The sequence below is a fragment of the Phragmites australis genome, chromosome 17 (assembly GCF_958298935.1).
Source record: "Phragmites australis chromosome 17, lpPhrAust1.1, whole genome shotgun sequence".
NCBI classification, from domain to species: domain Eukaryota; kingdom Viridiplantae; phylum Streptophyta; class Magnoliopsida; order Poales; family Poaceae; genus Phragmites; species Phragmites australis.
In genome coordinates, this window is record NC_084937.1 from 3403892 (window position 1) to 3412912 (window position 9021).

Here is a 9021-nt window from a genome sequence, read left to right on the forward strand (position 1 = left end):
GGTAAATTCTCTCGTGTTCTAAATCTTGAAGCCCCTGTCCGATAAATCTAATCATGGCATGACTCTGTAGTGGCTTATCTCTTCTCCTATCTAATTAGGTTTGCTCTGTATTGTTTACTCAGCTTTTCGCTTGGAATCTAATTCTCTGTCCTGGAATTCCCCTCCCACTTTGGGCGTGCCCCTTCCCCTCCCTATATATTCAAGTAGATGAGATGTAATATACTTAGAATTTTCAAGTGTACTTTCGAATATCTGGAAGATTGCTTCCTAATCCGCGAATCGCTTCCATGTAGAATATGATGACCTATCTGTGATATCGGCACATATCTTATTTACTCCATGAAGGTTGTGAAAACTACCATATCAGATTAAAGACACGTGTGCAATGGATATTGTTCTAACAATGTACCATATTTCTTTAATTATTTATTTCTTTTCACGTGATGACATACTAATAATGATGTGCTCAGTTGATGGGATATTCCTGGATGGAATATGGCGATCAAGTTTTTGAGAGTGTTTGGTTGGAGGGCAGTTTGGATGGGATGTCCAGTTTAAAGGAATATTTATTTGAGATGCTGAATGAGCTTATTCGGGAAAATGTGGTTGATGAGCTCATCTATCCTCCGTCCTCCTCCCACCGGCATCTCTTTGTCCTCTCTCTCTCTCTCTATGCGCAGCAGATCTAGGAGCAGCGACATGGCACAGGGACAGGCAAGCTCGGGCAAGATAAGGGCAGGCGAGGTCGAGAGGAGCAAGGCGGGCGAGCTCAGGTGGTAGAGCGGAGGGCGAGCTCGACCGGGCACATGGAGTAGGGGTGGGCGACCTTAGGCGGCGGAGCAGAGGGCAAGCTCAGCCAGCCGCGTGGAGCAGGGGAGGGCGATCTCGACCGGTCGTAGGAAGCAAGAGTAGGCCGGTAGGGTAACATCGGAGAAGACTAAGGGTGGAGCGATTGCACACAGCGCATAACCACCTAGCACCCGTGTTTGGCTCATCCACATCATCATCCCACCAACCAAATAAAAACTTAGATCATCCTATTTCTCCAACCAAATATAAAACCGGATCATCTCATCTAAGAAAACACGAATGATCGTATCTTAACCATGTTTGCCCTTCAACAAAACACTATCTAACTTGATATCACGTGGTGCATTTTACTTATACTAGTAACTGTACACATGTTATAGATATGGAATCAATCTAGTATATAGTAATCTGAAAAAGTATGAAAGGTAAACAATTGAAGATGAATGTATTTTTAAAATGTATAGAAGGTAAATATTAGATGTCTAGGTATGAAGGTAAATAATGGGTGATTAAATGTATTTTTAGAAGGAGAAACGAAATCCAACTTTACGCGAAGATTGTTTAATCAATTTGGATGGACAGTGGAGATCGTCCGAATCAGTCACAACTGATGAATTATATATATAGGAGGATAGATGAGCCGAAACTTTCTTCCGAGGTTCACACGTCTCCACTCGTTTGTACGAAGTCTGAATGAAGATGGACACAATCATATGATTTCTTCATAAGATTAATAGAGGGTGCAGAATGCAGATCAGTTCGGCAAAATCTAGCGCTTGTCCAGAACTTGGTTGCTATCAACATTTGGCCCCAGGGAGCATCCGAAAATGACAACTTGGCTATCCCACAATTCCTCAGAGGTAGGTAATGTGCGAAACTTCACATCTCTGGAAAGAAATTCGACCTGATGGCTTAGCTTCAGGACAACTTTGGTCTCTTAGGTCCATTCACATAAAGTTAACCGCGGCGGCGACACATTGCCCGACACAAGTCACAATCAGGGACAACGTCACTCCTCTTTGACAAATCTAATTCCCACTTATGTAACAAAACAAAACAAAAAGGGAGAACTTCCTATGGTGTGATGAGATTCTTTAGGTCTTCCTCCTTGGCATAGGTGTTTGGAATGAGCCTTGAAGCATACGAATACAGATCCTTGTACGAATTTCTGATGGTGCCTTCTGCCACGCCAGTAGGCAAGCAAATATCTGCAACAGAAGCACAGTGTTATAAGTATGACCGATGTGTCAGTCACAAGGAGAAGACATATTGGGGCAGCGTTTCAAACCTTTAAGTGGCTTTTTGCCCTCTGGGAGTTGGGTTATCATATAAATGACAGCGGCTGCAATTGAGATAGGGCTCCTCCTGCACAGTAGGTTGAAAGGAAGTGTCAACATATATTTTTTCGGTCAAGAATGTGCACTACAGTGACCAGTTAGGAATGCTTATGTCCAGGAGTTAAAGGCTGGCTTTGTGTCATTTCTCAATGTAACATAAACACTAAAGTTGCATCCACGGCTTACATCAAATTTATTTGTTGTGTCCTGTTGTGTATAAAACTATAAATCAAATTAGCTATCTATGCAATTCATTTATCTGGATAGTTCCTCTAATAGTCATTTGGGCCGCTTGCCTAAAAGGCTAGAAGGCTAAAACTGATCCGCACATGAATATAAGCACCAGTGATTCAAAGGCCGCAACCAGACAAAACCAACAATATTGAAGCTAAACAGACAAAATGTTCATGCCACAGAATGCCCTTGCCACAAATAAACAGAAATAGATAAGGACCAGCCTGTACAGAGTCCAAAATGCCAAACCTTATATCAATCTCCTCTGAGCGCTGAACCGCCTCCTGGGCTGCTTTAACAGCTTGATTGTTCATCCCAAGAGTTGAACAGAAACGTCTCTGCAGTATTTGTTAGTTTATAAGCTAAGTTCAGAAGTTAAAAAATTACCAGCTGCCAATGAAACCAAAGCTAAAACACCATTGAAACCAACAAACCAGGAAATCTCCAGCATGGATGGTTCCCATCACCCATCTCAACTTCCAGTTGCTTCAATATAAATTCTTTTGTTCGGCCAATTTCTTTCTTTGTGGCCCCATTGGCAACAGAACATATTTCTGCAACAATCCAACACACACACACAAAAAGAGGAATGGCATCAGATGCCTTACAGAAATAGCACTTCTAGCAAAACAGAAATACGAAACTTCAATTGCTTGCCTTCAACATGGCTGAAGTATGCACACAAATATGCTAGCAAATATAAATTATTGTTATTATTAGAGTACATAACAAAATTATGATATTAAATCATTCACATTTGCATTCCATAAATGACTTGACATCCAAATGTACCCAACAATTTGCCCATGAATCACCAAATCCGACATCGACAACACGATCAAACACATTTTGGCACCAAGATCAGAGCTCACCCAGCTAGTCAGCTAGCATTGCAAGATTAAGAAGCTTCTCAAGAAATATAACATCAAACTGCCTCACATAGCTAGGCCGCTCGTACTCGTAGAAGGCGGCGCAGCTATCATGATCACAGTCATGCTGCTCGAGCTCCTAGGTGATCTTGTGTAGCACCTCCTGCCGCGCAGAAGCAAGGTTCCAGGCAGCTAGCTCGGTACCCATGACGGCCCCGTCGGCAGGGTCGGCGTTGATCTTTGGGAACAGAGCCTCCACGCGACGCGTCATGTTGAACCACGCTTCATCATCGATGTAGTCCTCATCGATCTCGACGTCGGCATCGGTGAGGTCATCGAGGATGGGCCCCGCCTCCATGCCCATCGTGTGCAACCCTACGATGGTGAGGCGCTCCCACCCTTGGTCCTCCAGGCGGCGGCGTTCGTGGTCTACAATGACGGGGTCAAACAGATCTAGTGCACCTATAGGATCTAGGATACTGACTAGAGGGGGGGTGAATAGTTAATTTCAAAACTAATTGCTAAGCGATCAAATAAAACTTACGGAATTTAAATTAGAGATCACTAGAGCAATATAAAGCAACTAGAACTAAGTCAAAGTTTACAATCATAGGATGACATGCAAAAATATATATTCTAGGAAGATAAATTGCATAAGATAGATTACATGAATATAAATAGCACAAGAGACGACACCCGAATTTTATCCTGTTGTATCGGTGATTTGCCAATCACACTTAATCTATGTTGAGGTGAGTTCAAGCTTCTAATCGCTCCTCTATCAAGTATGCAATTCTTACCACGAGAAAAGGCTCACATTGAGCAATTTGATCTTAAGACGGAATAAAACAATGAACTACTCAATACCTTGATTTCAATAGAGTAGCACTTAACTGATCTGGTGAGGCGTGCTCAAAACCTCTCACAATCACTATTGTGGCTCCTTCACAAACTTCTTTGAAGGGCTCAAAGATGCAACCACCTCCAAGCCATCTAGAAGGTGGCAACCTTCAAGAGTAATAAGTCAACGACGCTTGCTTGAAGAGTTACTAGTGCCACAAATCTCAACCGCTACAATGCAATGCACTAGATGCTCTCACACTCTCAAATATGCAACCACTAAATCAAGAGAGGGAGAGAATGAAGTCAAGTGCTCAAGAGTTCAGAAATGAAGTTCTTGCTTACCCCTTGAACTAGCAAGGGGTTTCTTTATAGCCCACAACTCAAAATGTGGTTGTTGCCCAAGGTCTGACTTCTCTGTGCATCTGGTGATCAGACCGCAGTTCATGTGGCAGTCAAACTGGCACTAATCCAAAGGCTGCAGAAGTGTAATGTTGACTCTGACATTGGTGAATAAATGACCTGGTGGTCAAACCACCACTAATCTCAATTAGACCACGAGACTTGAATAGAGTACCAAAACTCTCTGTTCACTAGCGGTCAGACCGGCAAGCCCCGACGGTTAGACTGCCAGCCGGAGCAGAGAGTCCAAACTCTCTACTCCCTTGGCGGTCAAACTGTGACTTAGGAAATTGGAAAACATTTGCCTTGTTTATACAATGGTCAAACTGCCACTACACAAAACACTCTCAAAGGCAGTTTTTTCAATTCTTCTCAAACTAAATTCCTCATTCTAGATAAAATGCAAGTTTGAGCAATTATGAGATTTTTTATATCTCAAGTAAATGTATATCAACCCCTCTTAATAGTACAACACTTATCCTATTAATTCGGTCATTTTTCTTCTCTAATCACCATTGACCGACAAAAGAAAATGTCCTATATTTTATACATTTGCTTTGAGCTAGCTATTTGCATATCTTACACACATGCTTCTTCTAGCTTCACATTATTCTTCGGACTAACCATTTTATAACTCAATTAAACACATTAGTCCACAATTACATATTGTCATTAATTACCAAAACACGAATTAGGGCCCTTGATGATTCAATCTCCTCCTTTTTGGTAATTGAGGCAATAACACTAAGAAGTGATATGATTTTAGCTTTGAGCCCACTTTTAGCACAAAGCATAAAGAAGACTCGAGGGTAAATTTTCATAGCAAAAATTTCAATAATATGATATTAAGTAGAGATAATTGCTATCAAAACTCATGATGTAGGGATCAAAGAATCTAGCTGGAGGTGCCCACTGTAGCGGAACTGGCTCTGGAGCTAGCGGTTCCTGAGGAGGAATATTATCTTGAAGTTCATCATGCTGATCTCCCTAAGATGCAGGAACACCCTGACCTCCCTGACCTCTATGAAGGATACTGGGATTCACCTTGAATAGTTTATATCGCATATGCTTTGTCTCACAAGAGGTTTGACGAAAGTTAAACTTCATGGGGATAAGTGATATGATGTATGGAGCGAAATACGGATTGGGAGTGATGCTTACAGTGATATCATCAATTGCCTTCAAAATAAACTTGATCACATCTTGTGCCTATTTATAATATGATTGATGATGTTTCAATAGTGATCACAAATGGTATCATTATTTCCACTTTTAGGAGCAAAAGTAGCTCTCACATCTTATTGATCATTGCAGGTAGCACCTTCAATCCAGTCACTGTTCCAAGGGTGACTCGTGAAACTACACTTAGTGGCTCATAGAAAGTGTTCCACGCATCCTCAGTCAAGCAGGGTTCCTTAACCACATTAATGGATCATATGCAACATCATAGGGAATTCGCACAACATTTGCAAACTCCCTAAATGTAGCCTAATATTTCCTGGATCCATTCATCCGATCAATCTTCTGATTCTAATGTGAAATTTCAATAATTGCATAGAATTGCCTCATGACAATAGCATTCCAATCACACTTGAAATTCACAAGCTCATAAAGACCTAACTCCTAAAAGATCTCAGCAAGAGCATTCATGTTGTGTTGTCCTCTCACATATTTCCAATCAATTTATTTTTGCTCATAGATGCTCTTTTTCAAAATGTGACCAAAAAAACATCTTATTGCACCATGGTATAAATTTGAGATTGAGTGGCATCATTTTATACAGCATATTGATAGACACTTCTAGTTCTAGTATACTCAGCAGCAGTCCAAGATTTTCTATAGCCTCTGTAAGCTTGATAATTGATTTATCACCAATGTTTCTCTAAGAAGGAATCCAGTCGAAGTCCTAATGATCATCATTGGAGTCTAACTCCACCAATCTCCTCTTTGGCTTAGTGCGGCTAGCCAATATCTTGGTCTACCTTCGTCCAAGTCCACTTTCACCGATCATATATAACATTACAGAGTATTAGAAAAGATAAACGGATGATATATGATGAAACGGTGAAGGCAACCTCTACTATATGTGCTGGCGGTCAGACCGGCACAGCCCGCGGTCTGACCGTGATCACGTAGTAGATTCAAATTGATGGATTTTGAAGAAATTTGAAGTTTCAACCGATCAAACTTTGAAGGTAGCCAAATTTGGATGCTAGCAACTCATTCAAATAAATTTTATCTCGAATACATGCCTCAGAAGATAGATCCTATCTTTTAAATCCTAAGCATGTACATCCCTAAAATCCATAGGGAAAAAGAAGAGGAATCGAGAAAATACCGAGAGGCCATGATGGAGGAGTCTGCAGCGAGACCAATTTCTTTCTTTGTGGCATCATTGGCAACTGAACACATTTCTGCAACAATCCAACACAAAAAAAAAGAGAAATGGCATCAGATGCCTTAAAGAAATAGCACTTCTAGCAAAACGGAAATATGAAACTTCAATTGCTTGCCTTCAACATGGCTGAAGTATACACAGCAAATATTCTAGCAAAGATAAATTATTGTTATTATTAGAGTACATAACAACCTAATTCATGTTGAGGTGAGTTGTCGATCACCCCTAATTCATGTTAAGGGGAGTTCAAGCATCTAACCGCTCTTGTATTAAGTATCCAATTCTCACCACGAGAAAAGGCTCACACCAAGCTACTTGATCTTAAACCGAAATAGAACAATGAACTGCTCAATACCTAAATCCACTAGAGTAACACTTAACCGCTTCAGTGAGGCGTGCTCGAAATCTTTCACAATCACCACTGTGGCTCCTTCACAAACTTCTTTGAAGGGCTCAACGATGCAACCACCTTCAAGCCATCTAGAAGGCAGCAACCTTCAAGAATAACAAGTCAACCACGCTTGCTTGAAGGATTACTAGTGCCACAACGATCAATCGCTACAATACAATGCACTAGATGCTTTCACACTATAAAATATGCAACTACTAAGCCAAGAGAGGGAGAGGAGGAAGTCAAGTGCTCAATAATTTAGAAATGAAGTGCTTGCTTACCCCTTTGAACTAGCAAGGGTTCTATTTATAGCCCACAACTCGAATTAGGGCTGTTGCCCAAGATCTGACTTCTCTACGCATCTGGTAGTCCGGCCACAACTAATCCAACGGCTACAAAAGTGTAATAATGACTTTGACATTGGTGAATAATGACATGGCGGTCATACCACCACTAATCTCGATCAGACCGTGAGTCTCGAACAGAGTACCAAAACTCTATGTTCCCTAGTGGTCAGATTGACAAGCCTCGGTGGTCAGACTGTCAGCTTGAGCAGAGAGTCCAAACTCTTTGCTCTCTTGGCGGTCAGACCTCGACTTACACTAATACAAAAACTATTTTTGGGACACATAGGATGCCTTTCCATAGGCAACTCATATAACAAACCATCTGAGCAGTTGACGGGGTCTCCTACAGTTTGTCAAACAATTGCAAAATCAACTTGTCAAACATCTACAATCTGTAGCACAAACTGCGGCAAGAATGCATGGATGTAGAGAACAATTACTACTCACCAATCTGTGGCTGGTGCAAGTCAAAGGGGTCCCTAGAATCCAGCAATCCGGTGGGCGTTGTGCAGGTGACGAATGCGCCATGGTGCGGTGCTAAAACTTCCTACAATCAAAGAAAAAGGACATTGTGATGGAAAGCGTTGGGGCTCCTAACAGCCACGAAGGTGTCCACAGCCTAGTCCATGCGGCCCGCCGTGGCATGGAAGAGGATAAGGGACTTGGAGCCAAGGATGGGGGTCCCTTCCCCACTGCGCTTGAAGGTGAGTAGTAACCGGAGCTCCACCAATCCCGAGCCGGGGCACAATCTCCTTGGAGGTGGCCACGACGAGGTGTTGGGAGGCGCAGGTGGTGCCAGCATGAGCGGTATGGGATGAGAAAAGGAGCGGTGTGGCCATGGGGTTGGGGCAAGTGGGTTAGGGCAGGGCGACAGTATAGGAGGTCATGGTCGCCGGAGCAGTGGGCAGGGGACAGCGACACAAGAGGTTCGGAGCGATGGCGCAAGAGGAGGACAATGACGTCGGTATATTCAACCGGCAACGAAAGCGGCAATGGGTGGTTCGGGCGGGTGGCCACCAACGACATGGAGGGAGGCGGGGGAAGGGTGGGAGAGGGAGCGATGGAAACATTGGAGAATTGAGGGGAGTGGATTTAGAGGAGGTGGGGAGGACTAAGGGGAAGGGTATTGCCCAAAAAAACCTAGATTTTTGCGGTTTGGGGATTTGGTGGATCTAGCGCTGTCGGAGGATGAACTCCTGTCGCAGGGATCCCGAGAGACCCCTTTTTAGAGATTCGGCCGGGGGGATGATCCTGAATGAGTTCGTCAGAGAAATAAATGGAGCCGGAAATAAATGCAACGGCTGGTGGTGGGGGATGATCGACCTAGTGCAAAGAGAAATAAATGCACCGGAGTTTAGACGGGTTCGGGCCGCACGGGGGCGTAACACCCTAC

The 9021-nt window shown here is 42.9% G+C and overlaps 1 pseudogene; it reads right to left on the reverse strand.

The window, feature by feature from the left end:
* Positions 1-1757: 1757 nt before the first annotated feature.
* LOC133897846 (transcription initiation factor IIB-like) lies at positions 1758-3614 on the reverse strand (annotated as a pseudogene).
* Positions 3615-9021: the final 5407 nt, after the last annotated feature.